This window comes from Taeniopygia guttata, chromosome 1 (assembly GCF_048771995.1).
Source record: "Taeniopygia guttata chromosome 1, bTaeGut7.mat, whole genome shotgun sequence".
NCBI classification, from domain to species: domain Eukaryota; kingdom Metazoa; phylum Chordata; class Aves; order Passeriformes; family Estrildidae; genus Taeniopygia; species Taeniopygia guttata.
In genome coordinates this window covers 56,475,452-56,501,262 of record NC_133024.1, presented here as the reverse complement: position 1 = coordinate 56,501,262, position 25,811 = coordinate 56,475,452, and the positions used below count along the sequence as shown (strand labels likewise).

The 25,811-nt window shown below is 36.0% G+C and overlaps 1 long non-coding RNA gene across 2 annotated transcripts in view; it reads right to left on the bottom strand.

Moving 5' to 3' along the window:
• Window positions 1-22,731, bottom strand: part of LOC140683980 (uncharacterized) — a 32,642-nt gene extending 9,911 nt beyond the window's left edge. Inside the window, exons 1-2 of one of the 2 annotated variants that reach the window (XR_012055709.1) lie at window positions 22,327-22,731; window positions 5,029-5,123 (exon numbers count right to left, since the gene is read on the bottom strand). This is a non-coding gene — a long non-coding RNA (uncharacterized lncRNA). The remainder of the gene's footprint in view (window positions 1-5,028; window positions 5,124-22,326) is intronic. The other variant, XR_012055706.1, reaches the window with a different exon arrangement.
• Between the last annotated feature and the right edge of the window lie 3,080 nt (window positions 22,732-25,811).

The window sequence follows — 25,811 nt, the reverse complement described above, 5'->3', positions numbered from 1 at the left end:
TGATATCAAGGTAGGCAATATCCACTTCTTTCCCCTCCTTCACCAAGTCTGAATCAACATGACTCAATCAATAGAATTGTTCAGCGCCCAAAATCCCCATACTTCACAATTTTTACTTATTTTTCAAAATAAAAATGGAAAGTTTAAATTTATAAATAGTTATTTCAAAATCCAGAATTTTAGTCTTTTTATCTCAAATTCTTTCCTGATCTGCATCCCATGTGTATAAAGAGAAAAATGTGAAGAATTATCTCTCTCTTTCCTCTACTTCTTTATCCAGCCTATATGTTGCTTGTATTGATGTACTGGATTTAGTTGTTCACTTCATTTTTTTTGTTTTATTTTCTTTTCTTGGGTTGGGGATGGAGGCTGGAGGCTACTTGCCTTTTTGTGTCGATATGAAAGTTAAATGCATATATACGAAGCTTAAAAGAAACCTACAGGGAAGCAATTACTACTACATTACTTATACAAATACTTGCATGCATGACAGTAACTCTTCTTCACAGTTAGATGTCCAGATGCTGTCAGATATTTCACATGATCTTTATTCCATTGGTCAAGAGTTTAGGAGCCTCACTTGAATGTTATGCCTTGGAAGGTCAGGATCATGCGGGGAAAGACAATTTTTCTGCCAGTTAGTGCCAATCCTGTAGAGAGTCTTAATACTAGAGGAGAATCCTTGATTTGGCCTCTGAATTTCATGAGGAGATAATGGACCACGGGGGTGATGTGCTCATCATGACCTCTGCTGCTAAGCAGATGAGCTAACATGGCCTATAATACCTGGAGGCTTTTTTAGGTTGCTCTGTGCATTATTCAGGGCAGCAGCTTAAATCACAAGCTGATTCCACATCTCAGTGTAAACATCCTACTGCATTATCCCTTTTTAAATTTTTTTAAGGACTCTTTTAAGCCTGATAACTAAGTATTCAAAAGTTTTTAAAATATGAAGCAGAAGGCCTATAATAAATCATCTTGTTTGATTAGCCAGAAAATCAAAATGAAAATATTTCAGTAAATTCCAAATGTGTATCCCAATCCCCAAGTTAAAAAGGCAGTCACAGACTGGACCTAACAAGGGTAGGTAAGACAGTTGGAAGTGAGGAGTCTTCTTCCTCTTTAACACACTTTTTGGGTTTTTTTGACAATTCAGTTAATTCAGTTTTGCCTATTCAATACACACAAACACTTGTGTGCACAATATTCTTATCTTAACAGGTGGTGTTATCCAGGCTATTGGCCAAGAGTATATGCGCAGCCCCACACTTATTTCATGCACTAATCATTGCAGCAGTGGTTTTTAAAAGAAAGCCAGCATCTGCTGTATATTTGAAGCTGAATATATTTTGCAGAAAACTCAGTCCATGGGAACTAGAATGTCTGTAAGATGCTTTTTGGACCAGTCCCAGTAAGAATGAACACTTAAGTATCATTAATTTCTGTATTTTAGAAAGCTGTGTAGGTATGTTCTCTTGCTTTCTGGTCATATGGAGGTCTCTAAGAAGACTATTTTCTTTATGAATTTTGGATACCTCCAAGGTTGGTGACATTTGGGGCAGAATTTAATTTTTAATGACAACTTTGTGATTAGTAAGTTAGGCCTTGACTGAGACATGCATTTAGAACACTAATTCTCAATGAAATCTTCCCTACATGCTTTATTTAGGTTTAAAATTAGCTGATATTGATTTATAGTGGTGACATCTAACTCTTTCTCTAAAGGACAACTGCAATAGGCAGGGCAGTACACCCTGGAGAGAAAGTAATTTGGGATGGATTCCTCTACCAATCTGACAAAGACTGCTTCACCCACAGAACAATATCTGTCCTAGTCAACAGGGAGGCATAGCTCTGATAAATCAGCTCTCCTCAGCTGCAAATTGAACCTGAACCAACCTTGCTACTTGCTGTTTTGGGGAGGGAAGGGAAGGGAAGGGAAGGGAAGGGAAGGGAAGGGAAGGGAAGGGAAGGGAAGGGAAGGGAAGGGAAGGGAAGGGAAGGGAAGGGAAGGGAAGGGAAGGGAAGGGAAGGGAAGGGAAGGGAAGGGAAGGGAAGGGAAGGGAAGGGAAGGGAAGGGAAGGGAAGGGAAGGGAAGGGAAGGGAAGGGAAGGGAAGGGAAGGGAAGGGAAGGGAAGGGAAGGGAAGGGAAGGGAAGGGAAGGGAAGGGAAGGGAAGGGAAGGGAAGGGAAGGGAAGGGAAGGGAAGGGAAGGGAAGGGAAGGGAAGGGAAGGGAAGGGAAGGGAAGGGAAGGGAAGGGAAGGGAAGGGAAGGGAAGGGAAGGGAAGGGAAGGGAAGGGAAGGGAAGGGAAGGGAAGGGAAGGGAAGGGAAGGGAAGGGAAACTAAATCTAGCCTAGTTTGTCTCTGAAGGGCTACTTCTTTCCTCCAATTTTACTTTCAGTGCAACTTTGGCTTCTTGCATTATCAGTATATATAATCACTTTGTTCCATAGGAATGCTCTGCAGTGCTTCATTACACATCTTCTCTTCATTGCATGTTATAGTCAGTAGCAATTTGGACTTCAGTGGCTGCTTTTGAAATCCTCTAGAGCATCTAAGGTGTTTTATGGCATAGGGATTAAAAGGGACTCATCACCTCCTTTTTAGGGTAGCAGATTATGCTAAGTCATGGAAAAGAGCATTAGATATTTATATGTGAATAAGTTAATCAAGACTTCAGTCAATACAGTGAAAGGATCAATTCACTTTATGGTATAGCAAACATGCACTTTTAGAGAGATGAAGTGTGTTTTGATCTGCCCTAACCACAGTGCAGGAGGTTGGTTTGTGCTTCACTAGGGGATTCTGGATCAACTCTGGCTTTCATTTCAGAAGGTCATTTATGCAGCCTATCTTGTACCTACACATATCTAGGTTTTTTGTTTTAGATGTTCATGTTTCCGAAACAAATCTTATATGTCTGAATCAACAACTCAAGTAATAGAAATCTGTTCATTTGAACAGGAACCTAAACACGAAGCTTAGATGTAAACCAGTATGACTGACATATAGAGAAGGCAAGACAAATTTATGCTGAAATTAGGTGAGGTAAAATGCGTGCCAGCCCCTACGTAACGTAACCTTTGAAAGACATTTTTAATTCAAATTCAGTTTTAATAACCAACTCAGCTGGAATCTCTATATTTCACATTTAAATCTGCAAAGGGCTTCCTGTATGATATATCTCTGTTGCTGTGGTACTGGGTGAAAAATCTTCTTTTTCCTAAAACACAGCTAGTTGTTTCTAATAATTATTTCATAAGTGTGTGCTCTGGTGAACTGGTGTCCCCTTATTTTTTGCTGTAACTGAAAAAAAAAATTACTGTTAGATTTTATTTTTTCCTTAAGATATTGTTAAATTAGAGAATTTTCTAAATGTATGGGTTTGAGTTCCTCATTCCTTTGTGACATTATAATTTTCTCCTAATGGTTTTCTTATTTCTTTCTATCTTTCTGTTGAAGGGCCAATACACTTTGAAAGAAAGAACCAAAACTCAGGAGAAACCAAGTATAGTAAAAAAAAATATAAGTCTAGGCACTAGCTATGCTCAGAACATAGGTTAAAGGTCAGGAAATCAGAAACTACATTGGAATAAAAAATACATGGGTTAAATGCAGGATGGCAGTCAAGTAGACAGATGTGAGAAACTGAAAAAGAAGAAAACTAAAGCAAAGGAAATGAGAGAGTGATCAGAGTTAAGGCAACAAGAAGTTTGGGCAGAACTTCAGTTAAGTGGCATTTTTTGAACAGCAACATCAGCTGAAGGGGATGGTGCATATGAAAATACTGTGATTAATCACTGGTTTAGAGATGAAGAAATGAGGGCTTCTTTGTAAATTTGACCTCGTGAAAAAAAGAGGAAACATGCAAGAGTTTGAAACAACCAGAAGAGAAACAATAGGAAAGAAGATATTTATAAAATACTTGTACAGTTTTGGTGATCATTGTAGTCAGGCTTCCTCTTGGTACTTAAATACCTAGACCTTCAGGTACCTAGCTCTGACAGCTAATAAATATTATTCAATTTAAAAAATAATATTTTCCAATTGCAAGAAGCAAAATAACCACGTATTCCCAGAAAAGTGTTCAAATACGCAAAGGTGTACCTTTGAAATCTCAGTTTTGTGGTTAACTTCATATTAAAACTCAAAAATACTTTAAAAACTACTGTTTTTCAATTTAATAATAAGTTTTTAATTTCAAAAGTAAGATCATTACACGGTTCACATTTTCTTGAAAAAACAATAGCTTATCATCTATCTAGAACTCTGTAGAATATGTATTATGGTTTCATAATTATTTTGACAGTGGCAGCTGATAATCTAGTGACCAGAGCTATTGTAAAGCTATTGTAAATAACTATTACACTATAACATTTTTTTCTTATATGCTTTTATTTAGAAAAATAAATGGATATTGAACTCAGATCAGATTTATTGTCACAAAAAACATCTACCAATTGTTCTTCCCTGTCGTTAGTAAAATGTATGCTGATCATTTCCTTTTGTAATTATAATAAACATAAGTAATATGAAAAGATAACTTTGTCACTGTTGCACATTCATTTTATTATTGATATGGTTATTAGCTACTTAGTAATTCATTAATGAATCTTAAAGAAGATGAAATAGCATAAAATAGAAAATTTGTTTCATTCAAGCTGTACTAGTGCTTTTCTAGACCTTTAAATATGATATGAAGAAGCCTTACAGGATCTATAACAGTGCAAATAGCTACACAATAGTTACAATCTGCCCCTGAAGGCAAGGGAAGGTCAGATTCTTGTTAATAGATTCCTTAGAGTGGATTATAGTGAAATGACATTGGATAATAGGTGTATATAGATATATAAAAGTGTAGGATTTATTTTAGAGTGATTTCGTTGCAATGGAAAGGAGGTATGTAGCCACTTTGGTTATAATTATCTATACAAATAGAAAAACATAAAACCATAGAAATATAACAAAAGTAAATATATAAGGAAAAGAAAGGAAGAAAGAGAAATTACAAGAATAGAAAGATCCACCTGTGGATGCAGCGACAAGATTTGATTGTTTAAGTTTTGGTGTCCATTGGTCGAAATGATGGTCACAGTCTCAGTCCATTGTGGATGGGGGAAGCCTGTGAAACAAAAAGTTCAGTGGGCTAATGTACTCTTATGTTTACGTGGAAATGCCCAGGGTAACTCCCCTGGGAGCAGAGTTTTACACTATCCAAAGTAAAACCATGTATCTGTTGCAACACAGGAGTATGTGCATTCCTCTGGTGGAAGGCCTCACAAATGAGTCTGGGAGCATTTCAGGGATCATTGATGGTTTATAACACCTTCTGTGACATGGCCACCTCATTTTTTTACCTTTAACCAGGGATTAATCACTGTATTTTTATATACACCATCCCCTTCAGCTGATGTTGATGTTCAATATGCCACTTAACTGAAGTTCTGCCCAAACTTCTTGTTGCCTTAACTCTGATCACTCCCTCATTTCCTTTGCTTTAGTTTTAATTCTTTTTCAGTTTCTCACATCTGTCTACTTGACTGCCATCTTGCATTTAATCCACATATTTTTTATATTTACTGATATGAACTTGTCTATACTCATGTAAAATACCATTAAAAAGTATATGTTCCAAAATCTCCAGAAGAAAGAGATTTTTTTATCCCAAAAGTAGTTTTAATTTTCTATTCAAACCTATATTTAATTAATAAGTTGTGGTAAGAGACTTGCCTTAAATTTTAGAAATTATTTGAGCATCAGCAGGGATGAAAACCCTCTGGCCTATGTGTAAATGTCCCAGTACTTCCCAAGAGGGGAATTTTCACACCTGAGCCAGTTGTGATAAAAAACATTATCCCCCCTCACAAGACCTGCTTCTTATCAGTGTCTTCCCTCATCTGGTTCAAACCTCAGCTTGTTGCTAACAAAGTTTGGTTTGTCATGACCATCCTCTGGTGCTCACAACCTCTGCACCTGGGCTGACACATTGTCAGCAAATGGCCGATTTTTTGAGTCATTAGTCATTAACATTTCAGTCTCTCACAACAACTGATCAAGTTAGTAATGATCTAAATAGCCAGATTGATGCCACATAGGTATGCCTAGGAGGAAGATGGAATCGGGTAGCTTCACAGATTGTCACTGGACTTAATACTTTTGAATCGGGCCAGAATGATTTTGTTCCTTACAATACATTTTCCTTCAGTGCAATCTCTCTGTGAAGCCCAAGAGATAAAAACTCATCTTCTCTTGCTAAGTAATCAGATTCTATCAATGCAATCTTCTCCCCACAAATATTATCTTAAAAATAATTCTTCCACTATGTAGTGCTATTCTATAATTTACTGTGTGCAATCCCCATGTTCTACTGGTCTTGAGAGTCCTGAGATCAAATTGATTTACGTATTTGGTTAATTTCAAAAGTGTAAGGCCAATCTCTTATCAAAATTTGTCAATCAAATATAGGTTTGAATAGAAAATTAAATGTACTTCTGGAATGAAAAAAATCTCATTCTTCCAGGCCTTCTGGAACATATACTTTTTTAATGGTATTTACATGATTATAGACAAGTTCATACCAGCCAGTATATAATTCCGAATTTTTTTTTTTTTTCTTCTGAAATACAATTAATACATCTGAAAAATACACAGGAGTCGGTAAACCTGAATGGGGATGACACTTGACAAGAAAACAACTTAATTACATATCAAAACTAATTAAGATACACCTTTCAAGATTTTTGTGATTTTTTAATAAGAAATTTGATGCTATGGGCTTATTCTACTGTGGCAGCTGTCTGTAATGCTACTGTGTTTCCCAAGTGAAATGCAGGGAACAAGTAGCTCAGGGAGTGATAAAATCATCCCAGACACAAGAGATTACTTTCAGATGATTACCCTGCAGACTCATTTGCTTATACTCTGAAATGATCTATTCTGAAGAGGTTTTCTGGTTGGTTGGGGTTTTTTTTTTGGTTTTGTTTTGTTTTGTTTTGTTTTAATTTACTGGCACAAATAATACTTACATTATGATTTAGATTTAGGGAAAGTTTTGCTTGATTCATTTTTTTACTTTGTTCAGGACCATGAATTGAAATTTCTCTTCATAGCTGCTTCCTTCAAAGCATTTCTCTGTCAACTCAAAGGATTCTGTACTCTGGTAATGTGCAGGTGAATCTGAATGAATGCCCTTTTCAAACATCAATTAAGTATTCTCCCTTTTTTTGTAGAATCATAGATTCATTTAGGTAGGAAAAGACCATTAAGATAATTGAGTCCAGCTATTAAACTATCACTGACAAATCCACCACTAAACCATGTCTCTAAGCACCATATCCTCACATATTTTAAGTATCTCAGGGGATAGTGACTCAAGCACTTCCTGTTCCAGTACTTCATAACCCTTACATGTAAGAAATGTTTCCTAATGTCCAGTCTGTTACAGATTGTTTCCTAATATGCAGTCTATCGTGGAATGTTTCCTAATATCCAATCTATTATGGAATGTTTCCTAATATCCAGTCTTCCCTGGCACATCTCGAGGCCATTTCCTCTTGTACTATTCTGTGGGAGAAGAGATTGATCCTAACCTCACCACAGACTCCTTTCAGGTAGGTATAGAGAGCCTCAAAGTCTCCCCTAAGCCTCCTTTTCTCCAGGCTAAGCAATCCCAGCTCGCTCAGTAGCTTCTCATGAGATTTGTACATCAGACCTCTCACCAGTTCCATTGCCCTTCTCTGGGTGTACTCCAGCCCCTCAGTACCTTTACTGTTATGAGGGGCCCCAGAATTTGGTTCAGGATTTGAACTGTGGCCTCACCAGTACCGAGGGCAGAGGGAAAATCTCTTCCTTAGTCCTTTTGGACTCACTGCATCTTATACAACTCAACTTCTGATATTACTCACAAGTAGTATAGGCTTGGGTGCCAAGAATAAAACATAGTCTACATATAATAAGTTACTAGTTCTTAGCAATTGTTTTTATTTATTCATTAATACAGTGTTTTGGTTTACCTCTGTGTCCCAGTAAAATTGTATGATATTATCACTCAGTAGCTGCCTTAAGCATTGTATCAAAGCAATACTGTTGCCATGACATAACAAACATTCAAACTGTGCAAGGCAATGGGAAAAGTCACAAACACTTTTGAAGGATAGGACTTTCAAACTCTGTTGTTTGCTTCATTCAGAGAAGAGTCAAAACATGCTGCTGGCTGGTAGAGATATGTGTGATGAATTCCCTGGTCCCTGCTTCAGCTTCTTGAAACATGCAGCTCCTGCTAATAGAAGCGCTTGAAAGGAGATCCTTTAAAATGTACTCAAGTATTTCCACTAAATAAAACAACCAATTGGGTGTACTCTTATATTGTCAAATATATCAAACCTGCAGAAAGATCGATTCCTGGAATGTGATAACGAGTGGAATACCTAGAACGCAGTTCTGTTGCATACAGGAAAAGGAGGATCTATATTCTAGGAAAACTTCCCAATCTGCTGCTCCAGAATAGGCTTCCATAAATCCTGCTGTCATATCTACCAGCCCATTCACATTATTTTAATTTTACAAGGTAGGTAGTAGTTGTCTAGTCAAGAAATTCAGTTCATCCTTTAGTAAAAGTAATGAATGGAGTTTAGAAAGCTAAATACAGGCATTCAGTTTATTGGTTTGGGGAGATGTTTCATGTTATGCAACATTAAAAACTCAGTTCAGAGCAATAACTGAAGGAAAGTTTACAAATTGTTGAAGTAAGCTAAAAGGCAAGAAGGCAGGAAACTTTTATTCTCTTATTTTTCAGTGTGATATAAATCCTCACAGCAAGGGAAAGTGATGAAGAATATATAAACCTGATGACAAATATATAACACTCCATGTAGAATGAAGAACTCCTTTTTTCTTGTATTTCCTTCATACATATATTCATCCTAAAATTATCTCTGATGCCACTATGCACAATGTCCTTGTGCATTATAATGCATGGGCTGAAATCTGTGGTTCTTAATTGAGTGGAACTACCACTGAAAACAACAGGATTTCATTTCATTAAGGACTGCAAAATATGTCCCCCTGTGTGCACTTCTTTGTTCATGGCTAGTCACACAGTAAGTCATGCAAAAGCTCTTTTTAATTACATTTTCAGATGGTGACATAATTAGTTGGAACAATCAATATCTGGCTTCATTCCTGAAGGTGCGACTTCCCAAATGAGACCACTGTCATACTTATTTGGAAATATAAAACCTTTAGAATACTTTTCAATAGATAATTAATATTTATTATTACTTTAATTCAAATAAATAGGAAATAAGATACAATTTTGATACTTTTTTGAGCCTGTCAGAATCTTCAAAATATTTGAAATACATAACAACTCATGTCTTACTTTTAGTATAATTCAACCGAACAATTTAAACTCCTTAAGTAAACTAGATACTGACACCACAGAAAAGTTCTACTTAGAAACTTGCAAAGTATGGATACGTGTTCAAAAAGTAGGCAGCAAAATTTAATTAAGGGAATTTTTTTTTTTTGGTGGTCAATTCAGCAAGGAGAGTGGGACAATCTGAAAAAAACTGGCCAGGAAGGATCAGAAATCCACACAATCCATGGCAACCCCAATGTGAAAAGATATTTGATAAAAATATTTTTAATTAATATTTTTAACTATGGCCAAAAAAAAACCCCACTTGACTTCATTATTTATTTATTTTCCTAACAGAAACAACCTCAACATCCTGAATTTAATGAAGCATTTAGATCAAAAGAGCCAATAACATACAAAACTTAAGTAGGTTTGAAAGGCAGTAAATTGAGAAAAAGGAGTGAAGACATCAATGTTATTCATCCATCTTTCTATTCCCAATCTATTTACTATGCCACCTGAAAGACTACTAATTTAATCCAACTCATGATGGGGTGTAACAGCTTTTATTTCAACCTGTTTGCTATTCTCAGACTGAAGTCTGGTTTCACATAAATTGACTGATCTAGACCACTATGGCTTTAAGGAAGAAAAGGAAGCAGGAGGTGGGGGGAGAGATTTGTGCTCATTTTAACTCACATTTCTTACTAACAAAATTCCTATTGAGATTAAACTGAAGGCAGTTATCTGAAGAGCCCGTGTCTCTGCCATCACCCACGGTACTGTATTGGGTAAATTCAGTGCACAAAGGAGGGTACTTACACTTTTATGTATACCAAGCTTCCTTTCTAGATGCCTTCAAGGCTTTTCAAACTGAGCATATTTGACTATTGAAAGTGGAAAATGTTTGAAAATCTAATAAAGTGGAGTTGAAATCATTTATGAGTAGCAATCAATTTTCTGATGTGTAAATTATTTACTGTACTTAATGACTTGTGGATTGTGTTAAACAATAACCATATGCTTCAGCAGAATGTCTTTTTTGTCTTTTGTAATGCATGTTTGTAGACATAGAGTAATAAAATAAGCTTTCAAAACTATATTTCACACCTCACCCATGCAGCTACTTAAGAAAAGCCTTATAAGAGTAGGAAAATATGGAAAATTGTAAAATTGACTTTGAAAACCATGTATCCATTACTGATGGTGCTTATTTTTCAGCACACAACAGTATTTATGAAGCATTGTGGTTTGAAATAATAAATATAATGAATAAATAATAAAATATTTCCTACCTCTCATGCTTCATTATCCTTAATGATAGTTGATAAAGTCCTGGCCAAGCATATGCAGGTTGAAATACTTGGTAAAGTATATTTGGCATTTGTATACTTGGTGAAGTAACATTCTCTGACTTCAGCAGATACCATTTTTTCCCTTTAAAAACTTGTTTTTCTAGTATATTTAGAAGTGATTGTTGCTGCTGCAGGGTGTTTCTCCAAGGCTTTTCCTCAAGATTATGTCACTGTTTCTGATGTTAATATCCAGGGCAGTGAAGAGTGCTATTGAACTTTATCTGATACTAAAGATAGTTAAGAGAGTCAGGATCAGAACTATAATATGTAGGGTACTTTTTGTTAGTTGCTGACCTCCCTTCTCATACTGGCACGTAAAACTGCATGCTTTAGTTTAATTAATTTTTAAAAGGAGAAGGTCTAAAATCGCTGTCTGAGAGCTATAAGTTATTTGATTTCATAGCCAAAAATTTGGATTTGCATAGGAAAATGAAATGCACAGACATAAATTAAAGTAAGCACTATCCAGAAAGTAATTGGAATCCTCTTCAATTACACTAAGTAGTAAGCTTAAAAAAAAAATACAGATCTATTGCATAACTGTGCAGTTCACCCACCATCACCTTCACAGGGAATGTGTATTAAAATGGTGCTAAGAAAATGTTCAAACTGCACTGTTTTACAGTAATTAAACAGGTAATTTGTAGGAAATATGCAGCCAAGATATAAATGTGCCCCCACACAGATGAATGCCATTCTTTGAAGAGAAAGTTTCTGTTTAAAAAGGAAAACAAAACAAAACAAAACAAAACAGAAGTTAATAATGAATAGTATATGGAACAGAGATGTCTTACCATTAAATTAAATTTGCTTTGCCAGAGCACAGAAAAGAGCAGGACTGAAAATCTACCAGGCAAGCAACTCTCAATACCATTGTGCTAAATTAGAGTATATTATCTTGGACTCAACACAGGAGTGACTGAAATTTCAACAAGAGGTCCCCTGGGATTTTGATACAATGAACTCTTTTCTGCTCTTAGCACACGAGGCAGTACTACCCCATGATAATCACTCACAGGCAGAGTGGGTCTTCAGGATTCAGTAGAGTGCCTTAAAGCAATGTTAAATATAATTTATACCACATCCTCCTTTTTCTACAGATGTAGAAGGTACTCTCTGTGGTCAGGGTGAGGAGAACTCTTCTTGGATGAGGGAGGGAAGTTCTGTATTAACATCTTATTCTGACATTTAGGAACATTAAACAGCCATTAAAGGCCAGTTTTGTCTCACCTAATTTTTATGTCCAAAACATAAGGCCTAGACTAAAGTCATCTCATGTTAAGAAAAGCAACCCACAGAGTGCAACTCACCCCAGGTACCTTGATATACCTAATAGGGTGGGATGAATAACTAGAATGATATCTCTAAATCCACTGCTTATACGTAATTAATGCCATCCCATGGATCCACTTAGTGCAGGTCTGAGACACAAGCTCTAGACGGTCTGAGGAACTAGTCCAACCTTCAGCTTGCTCAAGAACAGGGGAAAAATAAAAGCATCTTACTTGTCATCTTTCTGTAGAGATACACACCTGTGCATCTGGATATTATGCCCTGGGTGTTTAAATTTGGTATACTGTCTTTTACACACACTGTGAAACCTCTCTAAATGTCATGTTAGGGCTTGTTAGGAAAACCTCTGAGCCAGGTTCTTTGCTTTGTAATTTTTATTAACTTCAGAATCTTGAAAGATAAAAAGCTGTTTGTTTCACCTTTGTATGAAAAAATACCTGTTCTCTGGATTTACTTTTTTAGATGAATTTGCTGGAAAATAATTAGCTGGCAGTTGACTTCCATATTGAATGAGACAGCAGATAGACTCCCTAGCAAGCAGGAAGAAAAAAATCTGAAGTATATACCTGTGTAACTTAATTGGATTTGTTATTGTCATTCTCAAAATTTAGGGCTGGACTCTAATTGGATTTATTCTTATATATAAGAGATTAAATGCCAATGAGTTCTGCTAAGTTATCCTGATATAACACCAATAACTATAATGACAACAAAATCAGTCTCCAAGTACATCAGTTGCAAATTACGTGGCAACGTGTAAGCAGACCTGTATATACCTGTCAGACAAGCTTTAAATCTCTTTCACGACCTTCCTGTCTTGTTCTGTTTCACACTAACCAATACCCTGTAAAATTTTTAGAAATGTAGAAATGGCATGAAACAGCTGCTACAAAACAGCTATTTCATGGCTGCTCTACAAGGTGGTTATTTTTATTTTAATTTAAAGACTTGTCCACACGACAGGTATTGATAAGCAAATATGTGACTATTGAAATATTAAAATCAACAGTAGTTGCTACAATTCCACTATAGATTCCAACTGTGAAGTAGTGTTTCTACACCCTTACATCTTTGCATTCTGAGAAATCATGGAATAGTTCCACTACTGATAAAGTAGAAGTTCCCTAAATTGCCTCCACAGTAGTCTTACTTCTCTAACTACCAAACATTTGAGTCATCCAGTAGATTTTATATGTACTGGACTGGATGAATGTCTGGCAAGAAGTTATGCATTATTTATCATAAATAATTAATTTTTATTTTAATATCAGTTGAAAAGAGCATTGCTTAGTGGTAAGGACAATTCATTTTTTTCTTTCTTCTAAAAAGGGTTGGGAAGTGTAAGGCAGCCACTGACTGAATAATGTTGATCTCGCTCTTGACCAATACTCTCACACAGCAGAGTGAATGAGTAAGGCAGGTGCTTTGCAATGAGATTGATACACCTTTGATTTTAGTAGAATCTAAGGACACAAAAGTGACAGACCCAGGTGAACCTTTAGAAGAACTGGGGCCCAAGCCGCCCTTTAGCAAAGTTCTTATTATCAGTGTTGTCATGAATGCTCTCCTTTTTTTAAGGCCTTTGCAGAAATGAAGATGCTGCTGATGCTTAAAAATTTTATCTTGTTCCAGGGCCATATTTCTGCTGACCAAGAAAGAAACAAGCACAGGCACACCAGTAGAGAATTTGATGTTTCTCTTTTATCTGTTTTCCCACTTATCTTTCTGTAATAGTTCTTTCAGTATAATGCTGCTGCAAAATATTTTTCCATTAATTTTTGCCTGGGAGGGGTACAAGAGGTATTTTACTTTTTGTTTGTTTGGTTAGTTGGGTGTTTTTTGCCATGCTTAAGAAATCATAAATAATTTTAATTAAATTCATAGGAAAGCATTACCCCTGTACAGCAGGTGTTCTTTCTTGAACACAATATAGTAAGCAAAAAAATAAATTAAGAAAATAAAGTCATAAGTACTTTTCTAGATATAGTTTTCAGTATAAGTTGCATACTCAGTTGTCAGATTTGCTTAAGTCTGGTGTTAATTATGTATGGCATGTATTCTTGCATTCAGCATTCTAGTACCTCTGGAGCTCAGGCCTTATAAAATTAAAAAAATATGAAAAAAATTGTATCGTGTTTTCAGCTATTTCTTAAACAGTATATGGCAAGCATCTGGGTGCTTTATGACAAGTCACATTTAGAAAAAAATGCAAACAGAGATGTCATACTCACAAAATACACCTGGAGAGCACAACTGCAGAGGAATGTTAGAACATTCACTCCAGTTGCCTAGCAGGTGACTTCTTAATATTAGTATCAATAGTCTCATTAATGTTTGCTAGGATAACTCCTTCTCACTCCCCCTGCCTTTTTCAATTATATGAACCTTTTATTTCAGACCAAGTTTATTCAGATCCATTTTATGCGCATTTGTTTCTTTTTGCAATAGTGCTTTATTTATCTTCTTCTTGTGGCTTTATGATACTTTACTCTATTTTCTGTAAGGAATTATATCAGTCTTCAAAATTCTCGACAACATTTCTTGGTTATGATTAAATATCTGTTTCTCTATCAGTTTAACGCTTATCTTCCACACCTGTTTAGGTTGGTCATCTTGCATATGGATGAACAGCACAGTGTCCAGAATTTCAAATAAGGCTATATCAGTGCTCTGAACATCACTACCCAAATTTCTTATTCTTTGCTAAAACTACCTCTTCTGATTTTAATTTCTTTTTCATAGTGATATTATACTAGAGAAATATTATAATCTTGCAGCCAATTACCACATATCATCTTTCTTCTTCATTATTCTTGATAACAGAGAAGGTTTAAACTTTTGCAGAAATGCTTATTAATTGTCACTATCCATTATTAAACTTCATCTTCTTTTGTCCTCACATGTACTACTTATGTAATTTTAAGGTCAAGCCAAGAATATGTTTAATCTAAAAAAAAAATGCTTACAGTTTCATTGATGCATTTCTTTATACTTTTCCACTTCTTATTTCATGGCTAGAGAACCTTTAACACTTTTCTTTGCAAAATCTAGTATTGTAAGCTAACTAGAAGGGGAATGTCTATTTTCAGTCTAAAATATAGTGAAAAGTCTCTATAATGTGCAAGAAATTCTGATAGCAAAAGAAACCATGTCTGAGAAACCATGTTTATAAGGGCCTGGAAAAAAATCTTTGTTTAGGCGCATGTTAAAAAATAGTCCTTTAACAGAAGTCAAAATACCAGAATGACTGAGAAGTAAAAACCAATAAAATAAATGCATATAATTTAGTCACAGAAATGTTGAAAATCTGGATGTGGAGGCATTAGGAGTGCATATCTGGATCTTACACTATTAAAAAAAAAAACCCAAAACAGTACCAAAAGAAGTATATTAGTCCTTCTAAGCTCTCTGTGCAAAATCGGTTTTGACAAAGTGGCAGAGCTATGAAGGGTATAAAATTTCTATAATAGCTCAGTATAATACAGTGTACAGGCTACAGAAGGATTCACAAATAGTTTGCACTACCAACAATGAGGAGAAGCTTCTTCAGTTAGCATTACAGGAAGCAGAAATCAGAGGTTCATACACACTGTTTATTCATAACTGCAATTTATCTCAAGTTACAGAATCTGATGGTTAAAAAAAAAAAGAGAGAAAAAAGGAAAAAGCGAGCAAAGAAAGAGATGGGAGTGCACATTATGGTGTGCCACAAAGAGAAACAGAGCCATAGGAAATTAAGGTTCCTTAGCTCTGCTTTTCATGTAACCTCATTTTTTTCAAAACTATTTTTAATTCTTGAAATGACTGCTTTGTCTTGTTTTTAGAAGGGTGTGTGTACTTCATCCCACTCAAGTTGAAACATATTTGGGTTGAAACAGAAGGGAACAGAAAGACACCTGCAGCTAGTATGATATAACATCCTTCTATTATCTTATGCATGCACATAATTTTATTACAGAACCAATAATAAAGGAGACATCCTCTTGGCCGCACAACGCAGCTGGAAGATTGTGTTAAAGTGATTGGATTTTCAGGTGTCTGCTGTCTTTTCTTCTACCAAAGTGAAAAGGATCCAATAGTTTTGAACCATTGATAGCTGTTATTACTACATTTTAATTTCTCTGCTTGTGGAACAAGAAAATATGACATATATAAAATATAAGTCTCCATGACATACTCATTACAAACATTGGGATCTTGTTCCGAAAATATGTAAGGGTATCGAGCAGATACATACTAAATATGTGCTTTAAATATGTAAATTAACTGATGCCGTCAGAAAGATGCTGAAGTGTTCAGAGGAAAATCAACCATAAAAGAAGACAATTATGACAATAAAACCATTCAATTATCCAAGGGGAGTTCAAATTTCCTGGCTAATGTTCATGAGTGCATACCAATATATGTCTGTATGTTCATATATATCTCTATATAATTTAACATTAGCATTTATTTATATAGTCCCAAACTGTGGTTGTGTGCTCTCCCTTCTTTCTTTTCTGCTTGAGCAATGGCTACCAGTGGCGGTTTTAATGGCTACATCTGGCTTAAATTATACTCTGGGGAGACACATAACAACACAATAGGTAAAATAAAATAAATCTCTTTCAACAGCTGAGGGCTTGTTGAGCAGATGCCAACCCAAAATATGACTGATTTGCAAATATAAGTCAATCATCTTATTCCATAAATAGTGGACAGTACAGGGCCCATTGTGCAACCCTGCATGGCAGTGGGCCGCACGCCAGGATCTCCCCTCACGTAAGGACATGTCTCAAGGTTACTCCTCAAGGCTGAGAGAGTCCTTATTACAACTAAGGCTCAGTAAGTAAATTGGAATAAACACACTAAAGCTTTGAAATCTCAGCTAAGTGGTAAAAAGGATTGATTGTGCATATATAGTCTTTTAGGTATAAACCATTGTCCAAATATGTACAGATCCAGCTGCACATAAGCTCCCCTAAGAAAGGAATTTAGAACAGAAGGTTGTCCTTTCTGAGCCTCATGTCTCAATAGGAATGTTTGCCTGATATTTTTTTCTGGCCCTGTCCTCTATGCAACAAGCAACTAAGACCAACCTAACAGCTGAATCTGATTAAATCACCATCACATTTACTTACAAACTTAGTCAAATCATAGTTCTGTATTAATAAACTACTCCTTCTCTCTTAAAAGGGAAGTTCAGCCCTCCATCTGTGACAACTTTTGACTTCATTCATGGAAGGTTATATCTTGCAGCTTCCTGAGTTTTGAATCCAATAGGAACTGTGATGTAAGGTCTTCTGACAGTGGGTATTCAAAACCAGCTACTGCACCTTATTACTCTGATTTTCAACTCAGCAAGGAGGATATTAATAAGTCCACTGAAATGAGGGAGGACATACCCTTCACACATACGCAGTGTGTCCAGACAAAGTCACTTAGTCAGCTCTGCAGCTCCTGTGCTGTCTCTCTTCAATGACGACTGTCAACTATTTTCACAGCCATTTGTGATTACACATCAACATGATGCATTCAGGACCAGGCAGCAAGGATATGCATGAAATTAAAGCAACTAATGCTGCTGACACTGCCTCCTCTTCTTCCTCCTCACAGCTGCTCTTTGTACCCACAGCACCTTTATGCTGCTCCATTAAGAGAGTAAGGGAAGCAAAAGACTGCAACAAGTGTATAAATATGAAAAGTAGCAGAACAAAGAGCTCTTTAGCAACTGTTTATGCAACTTGTGCAATTAATAGATCTAATAACCAGGAGGAATATTCATATAAATTGTTCTTATTGTCTACTGCCCAAATATCTGTATCACAGCGAGTGACAAAGAACAGCAGATAAGAGACTGAAACTGCAAATAAATGTGGTACATCAAAAAGGGCAGAGTGAAATTCATTCCCAAATAGAGGATACCATTAGGAGAACTTAATTCTCCATAGGGTACTCTGTAATCTGTTTAGTAACATCTAGGGAAAAAAAAGTTTCAATAAGGAAATGATGAATTGAACAGCTTGTGTGGAGGAAGGATGAAGCTTTGAAGGTTTCAGTGTCTTAGTACTTACTTTTTCAGGCTTGAGCACTGAACAGATTGGAAAATCCTACACTGCACTTTGGACGTGTTCATTGATTTTGTTAAGGAGTAAAAATAACTTGGATGACGATTCTGGATAGGTCCTTTTATTGAGGTGAACAGAGACCTTTACTAAGGGAAGCCAACACATAGGAAGAGACTTGCCTTGGCTTTCTGACATTCAGGTGGTAGGGTTTTTTTCTTAAATAAGCCTTGAAATTTTCCTCTGTAAGAAGGAGATATGCAGACAACCTCTGAAGAACAATTCCTGTATCCTAAGATAGGTGTTTATGACACGTGAGATATATAGCTCTCTGTCAGTGTTTATCTCTCTTCAGCAAATATAAAAAGAGTTACACAACTGGTTTAGATTGCATACCTGATTTTAAGACAGATAAATCCTTCTTTTAGCTTTTTTTGTTAGAATGTTTGTTAGAATGAAGAGTAGCTCGTACATATTTTCTGTACATAAACTCTAGCACCACATTAACTAACTAACCTAAACATTGAAAAATATATAATTCATGTCAGGACACAAATTTTCAAATACTTTAGCATGACAGAAGTCCCATTTTGTACCTGAAGCCACGCAGTGTAAGTAAAGACCTATATGTTTTTATCCTGGTTTCAGCCAAGGACAGGGTTAATTTTTTTCAGTAGGTATAGGCGGGTGGGGTTTGTATCTGTGTGGGCATGGTCAAAACCCAAATGTTATTCAATACCATCTCATGTCATTGAGGGGTGGGGGAAAGGGGCTTGGTTTTCAAGAAGTTCCTTCTGAGGCAAGAACACATGGCAGAAGAAACAGCTGGTATTGTAGTGGACTTTCTGTATAAATCTTTTCTTTATCTGACACTTTTTGTTTCTAATATTTTTGCTGTTACTGTTCATTTTCTTATTTCATTGCTATTTCCATTAAATTGTTCTTATCTCAACCCATGATCTTTACCTTTTGTGCTTTTAGTTGGAGAAGGAGAAGAAGCAAGTGGCATCATGATTTTCGTGGGAGCACTTAAACCACAACATTTGTCTTTTTTCTATTTGCCAGATGCTTCTAGCCCCTGTCAGACACTTAAGAAAACATAAGGTTTAAACTAAGGATGGTACTTGAATTAAAGGTTTTAGGTGTACTGTTTTTGTATCTTTACAATTTTAACTATGTTGCCACAATTTTGGGAGCCTGGAGACAGAAAGAGGGCAGTCATGAACACAGACAAATGAACCTGCAGGAAAATAAGGCAACAGTCCAGAAGCATTGTTCATTATCTGCTCATTCAATCATGTTAGTGGCCCATGACATGACACTTAACACTGTTTCATTTGAAAGAGGACTCCAAGGCCATTAACCAAAATTGTGATATCCAGACATTGCCTATAGGTCAGGTGTTCTTACCTGATTACCAGATCAATTGTCATGTTGAAGATTTTCCTGTCATTTTCCTAAAAGTCAGCAGAGTGGCTACTCTCAGGTGCTATTTAACACAATATGCATCTATGAAGCAAGTCTAATAAAGTTTATGATTACTACAATCTTGAATTTACTCACTGAAAGTGTGACATAGGAACATGCTGAATGTGCTCAGTTTGTCTGCACAGGTTTAGACAGTTCTGACTGACAGATCCTGCAAGATTCTTCATACAGTACATATAGGGCATACAGCTGCTGTTTCAATGCACATATGAACTTAGGTGAACTGCCCTACTCGCCTAGTATTACTTGGTTGCACCCCATACCAATGATGTCAGAGTGGACAAGGGGAAATGTTATGGAATCCAGGCTCTCCTTCTGCCTGTAAGGAATCTAGCTCTTGAAAAGTAGCTCTGGACGTTTAAGTCTGCTACCCTCTTTTAATTTAGGGGTGTTTGTAGGGTTTGTGTTTTTTTTTCCTTCTCTCCTTTTCCCCTCTCTCTGTCAAAAAAAATCTGTTTTCTGCTGTGTTTTCTGAACCCTAATGTTAATGTAGAATGCTGGAATCAGGCTTTCACCTTGTTTAGTTTTTGAGAGAATTATTTCCTCTTGCATTTGCTATGAATGTTAACCCCATTTCTCTTTACAACCCTTCTGGGGCACATATCAGTTTTGTTTTGCTCTCTTTGCCAGCAGATGTTTTATACTTTCTTTTGCCTTTCAGTAATGTCACCATCACCATCAACTTCTAAATGTATAAGTCCACCAGGGACACAGTTCAGACTGACAGTACTACATATTAGTCCTGGACACAATCCTGCTGCTTTTTTTCAGCTAAATCCTAGTTTCACCAGCACTACTGCCTGGATTTTCTGAGGCTTTCAGTGAATTAAGGAATCTGCTTATCTAGGTGAATTTGATGCTTCCCAACACAAGGGAGGGAAACAAGAGACTACATTTTAAAAACACAGCAATTACACATTATTTGGGTATGTGGATTTGTTTGGTTGATTTTTTCTGCAAAAAAATCTTTTTGCCCTGGTGTGCAGACTGGCAGAATAACATAATTTATTAAAGATTGATCTAGACAAGATAAAGATCTCTTGTGATTAAAATGATGTGGCTTCTTGAGCCCCTTTTTATATTTAAAATGTGAAGTGGAGATAAAGATTTGTGATCAAATTTAAAATGTTCCTAATAGGGATTAAATTTAGATTCCATTAAGCAATTTTTGTAGACATCCTAAGCAGCAAATATTTGTTGCAAATATATTAATTGAGTTTTAATTAGAAGATAGATGTTTGCATGATATGACTGCTAAGCTTTCTTGACAGTGTTTCTAGTAATGAACTAACATTCTAAGACATATTTATGAATGTTTTAACATAGTAACTCAGTTATAAGATGAAGCAAGTTATAATAATAAAAACAACCTAAACCTCACATTAGGTACAAATTAAGCAGTCAGCCATTTCCTGCAACCTTGATGGTTATAATTAATTTTTCACTTGAGTCCATCCTCTTGTATGTAATCAAATCAACATATATTAACTACGGGACCTCTAGTGCATACATCATCCAGAGCCGAGTAATTATTAGCACTGGACAGTTAAGAAATACTTACTCATAAAGAGTTTTAGATTCACCAGCTATGGGATAAAACATGGATAGTCATACAGTAAAACACTGCATAGTCATTAGCCCTCTCTAGGCAGCTGCTTAAACATATCTTTAGATACTTTTTAAGTTAAATGTTCTTGTCCCAGTCTTTTTTTCTTTCCTGGTCAAACTGGTTTACAGGCATAATTAGTCCTGTTTCTTGTCTCTCCAAGTAGATCTAGTTCCTAACTGGGGAAATTGAGAGAAACATTTTCAAAAACTTGGTTGAATGCAAAGGTACTACTCTCTGTTTTTCAAATGGGGGCAGCAGGATAAAATTCTAGGATCCAGGGTCATAGATGCCTTGTAAGTATCACAAGAAAATATTACATTACATCCCAGGAAAGTGTACAATGTGTAAGGGCTGGTAATGGTTCTGGGCACAATGCTGACCCAATCCCTTATTCACCACAATTAGGGAAAGTTACTGCTAAAACTACACCAAGGGAGACTGTTTAATTAGATTGCACTCAAATACACTGAAACATTAGCTTGCTTTTATTTTTAAAGGATTTTGTTGGTTTTGAATAATAATAGATTACTATCTCACAGCACTGTTATGACATTTGATTAATGTTTGTGAAGTGTTTTAAGACCCTTATTGGAAAGGCACTAAAAACTACAGAGTATTGTTATTATCCTTTCTCTGAATTCCCCCAAGTTCCAGGTGGCTCATAACATTTTAGGGAAAGGCTGTCAGAGTAACTCTGTAGATTCCATTAAAGCAATGTATTTCATCTGTTTACTGATAATTTCTACTTTATGCTTTTCGATATTCCTAGTTTCTGGTCTCTTTCCTTCAACAGAGTAACATATGAGACAGGATGATATGTCTGATATGATGAAAATGGGCTATTCCCAAGGCTGGGACTTTTAATCTTGACAACCTGTTGGTACACTGCTTTTACAATAATGTCTCTCAAATGAAGAAAAATAAGCAACAAAAATAAATAGCAAGTAAAATATATAGACCATAGACCATGTCAGGTATCTCTGAGAGATTTAGTACGTGCCGAAGTATTTTACTTAGAAATTCCCCGTCTGACAAGCAGATCTTAATTTTTCCCATTTGTGTGCTTCTGGAAAAGCACACACACACACACACACACACACACACACACAAAAAAACCAAAACAAAACAAAACAAAAAAAAAACAACAAAAAAAAAAAAAAAAAAAAAAAAAAACCCACCTTTTTCTGGGAAAAAAAAAAAGGCAGAGGAGTTGGTTTTGCATTTCTGATGTCGAACTCAGATCAGATATTTTGTAGTCAGCCCGAGGCCTTACAAAGCATGGAGAGTAGTAGTACAAAATGATTGTGCTATGTATGCCTGTATATCCAGATACACCATAGTCTGATATGCAATATTTAATGGAATTTGAACATTACCTTTCTCTGCATATATTGGTAACTAAATGGCTGCTGGCAATTATTCTTCAAATACTGCAGAATCTTTGTTTTGGAAAAGGTTTCTTACATAATCCAGTTGTTCTACTAGCTTCTCAATGCTTCAGGATGAAAATAGAGCACCACTCTGGCAGATATTACAAAACAGAAATACAAGCCAAATTTTTTTGATGTTCCTGTCACGGGGCTGGATAGGGTACAACAGTAGGAGAGAAACACTCAGAAGCAGTCCTGCCGCTGTCTACTGACCTGAATACAAACAAATCAGGAACCATGCCAGTATTCCTATTTCTGCGCCCTTTCCCTCCTCCCTCAGCCCTCAGGAAAACAAAGTATATATAAAAAAAGGCAAAATCCAGGAAGTTTTACAATTATAACATGTTTTCTCCTCCTTTGGTATGTTTCTTTGAGCTTTAGACTAGCAGACAGCAGTGCAGCAGCAGAGTTTTGGCACACAAAATGTCTCTATTAGTTAAAGCAAACCATACGATACGAGCAACACAGTGTGCCAGAAATCCTTACAGTCAAACAGTGAAAAAATATCCAGAGAGAAAACTACACAAACATAAAGTAGTAGGATCATCACTATCTCAGTTACTTTATCAAAGATGGAGGGAAGTAAAAAAAAAATGGAGGAAAAATATGTTTAACAATCCTTCGTTAGATTATTCTGAAAGAGAGGCAACTTTCAATTTAATTTTTCTTCTTTTTTCCTCCATTTTTTTTTGCATCAATTCTATTCCTTTCTATTTAGATAATGGAAATATTAGGCTTTCATTAAAACCTAGTATTTATAACAGATGGTAATGAAGATAACCATGAAAATATCAACTGTGTATAAACCAGGACAATGATGACTTTCATATATTGCAGACAGCTTGAAACAGTAACTCCAAAAAAAGCCCTGGTCCAGTCGATGATCTGGCCCATTTGTCTAAATGCCTGGTTAACTTCTGATATATCTGAGCTGAATAACCGAAGGGCACCTCCAAACAAACAGGTCTGGATGGACATGCCAGATGTGTTTTCAACCCATTGCAAGGTGTGCCCAAGTCCCTTCCCTCCTACCTTCTGCATGTTCTGCTCTCTACAGACTGGGGCCCAGGTGGACAAGTCAGATGAGATCAGTGGTGTGCTCCAGGAAGGACTGTGATTTCAATGATTCCATGACAAGGCTTCAGAGAATGCACCTGTAGGACTTTTCAAGGACAGACTCTTAACCTCATCTGATGTCCTTTGTTCCCACGAGCAATGGAGTTTAAATTTTAATAAAACAGCTTTTCTCTCTTAATAATTCTCTCTTCTTTTTCTCTTTGCACAACACAGGATTATATCTTTAGTATAATTTAGATTGTGGTTTTACACAGATGCATCCAGCTTATTTGCACAGGCAAAGGAGTTTAATATGTATTATACAGTAAGAGAAACCGTTTCAGGCATAATTATGCTGATAAACACTAATAAATAGTTGTTTCTGTAGGAAAAAAAATTCTTTTGTGCTGTGTACATTATTTCACTAACTAAGGAAGCTTCAGGAGCAACTTGAACCTCTGGGGCAATCCCTCCTCCCCAGTACTTCAGCTCTCCTTAAGCCCTGAAATGCTCAAGAAAAGAATTACAGGGATAAGCCAGGCAAAATCTTAAACCAGGACAGCTGTTGCAGAAAGATTTGAAGGGGCAAAGAACAGAGTTCATCTCTCAACAGATTTTTTTTTTTTTTTTTTTTTGTGGGGATTGATCTCAGTTCTATTTTACTTCTTGCAGATTATATAGAGAATATCCTGTCCCTGAAGTAACTGGCTGTGTGGTTCATTCCCTGCAGACCAGAGTGTTCGGACGTGACCCCAAAGCTCAAACTTCTCTGTCTTTATTTTTTTTCATCCCATTATCTTTCTGCTAACATGATTCCCACTAAGAAATGGAAAATGACAAACCAGGAAAGAAAAACACCAGACAGAGAACAAAACAAGGCAAAACATAAAAGCTCCAAACTCACACAAGAAAACACATTAGAGCTGATCTTGCTTGTTCTGTGCTTTTCTTTTTCACTGATATTTTTCTTTTTTTAGCTGCCTTGTCTGGATTATAAATGCACAGACCTTTTATTTTGCTTGCATGGAGAAGAAAACAATAGGTTTTGTTTGATTCCTAAGAAATTCGATAGGGTGGTAAATTACGAACATATAAAACTCTTTCACTAATAATCCTCTGTTAAGGAATACTACTCCCATTTGATAATCCAAACAATTTAGCCTTTTACACATTTATTTTTATGCATAACTTCCCCACCCTAAAAAAAAAAAAAAAAGATTAGAGTTTCAGCTCCACAGTTGCCAATACAGCAGCTGAATGTTGTAATAAGTAACCAAACCTTTCCCTTCAAAACCTGCCTGTAACCCAGAAGCCGAAAGTTCTGGCTTCTCCCAAACAGCTTCACAATACAATGATGTGCTGTCACTACAAATATCTAACTTCAGATAATCTGGGAATGGCATAAACTAGGCTTAATTTGGCAGAAAGATGACAGTATATAGAAAACTGTGTTGATTTTGGTATTTATGTATGTGTATAAGTTAACACATACAAAAGCATATATTTCTGTATATATAAACAGACCAAAAAAAAGCAGATGTATGAGAAAGCACTAAAGTTCAGCTACATAGACATATATATATATATATAAGCATATGCGTATATATGCTTAATGCAGTTATACATATGTATAAATACACTGCAGTGTTTTATATTTGACTTTATAAACTTGCTGCTTAAACTTGTCATAAAATTGGACTTTATTTTGCAAGTGCTCTCATACTACTGTAAGATTCTGAGTTCAAATTGCAATAGCTGAGCTCAGAAAAAATAGCAAAAGAAACATAACACCTTGTAATAAAATACTATTTTGACCCCCAGCTGTGTAGTTATAAATTGTGAACATGACCTCATCTGTTCAATTTTAAAACAAATTTAAAAAAAACCCACATAAGTATGATAGTGGGTCATAAAGCAAATGAAATGTTACATTTGATTGGTGTACACTGTTTTTTAATGGTCGCTTCATTCCCTCAAGTAGCACTGACCTCCTTGTTTAGGTATTTGGTGTAACTGCACAAAAAGAATTTTTATCCTTAAGAAAAATAACAAAACTGTTTCCTCCAATAGCAACTTATCTTTATATAGCTTACATTATAAACCAAATCTAATCTGACAGTGTCCCTGTAAGCCTTCTCTGAAGTACTGAAATACAGATTATAGTTAGAATCTGGGGG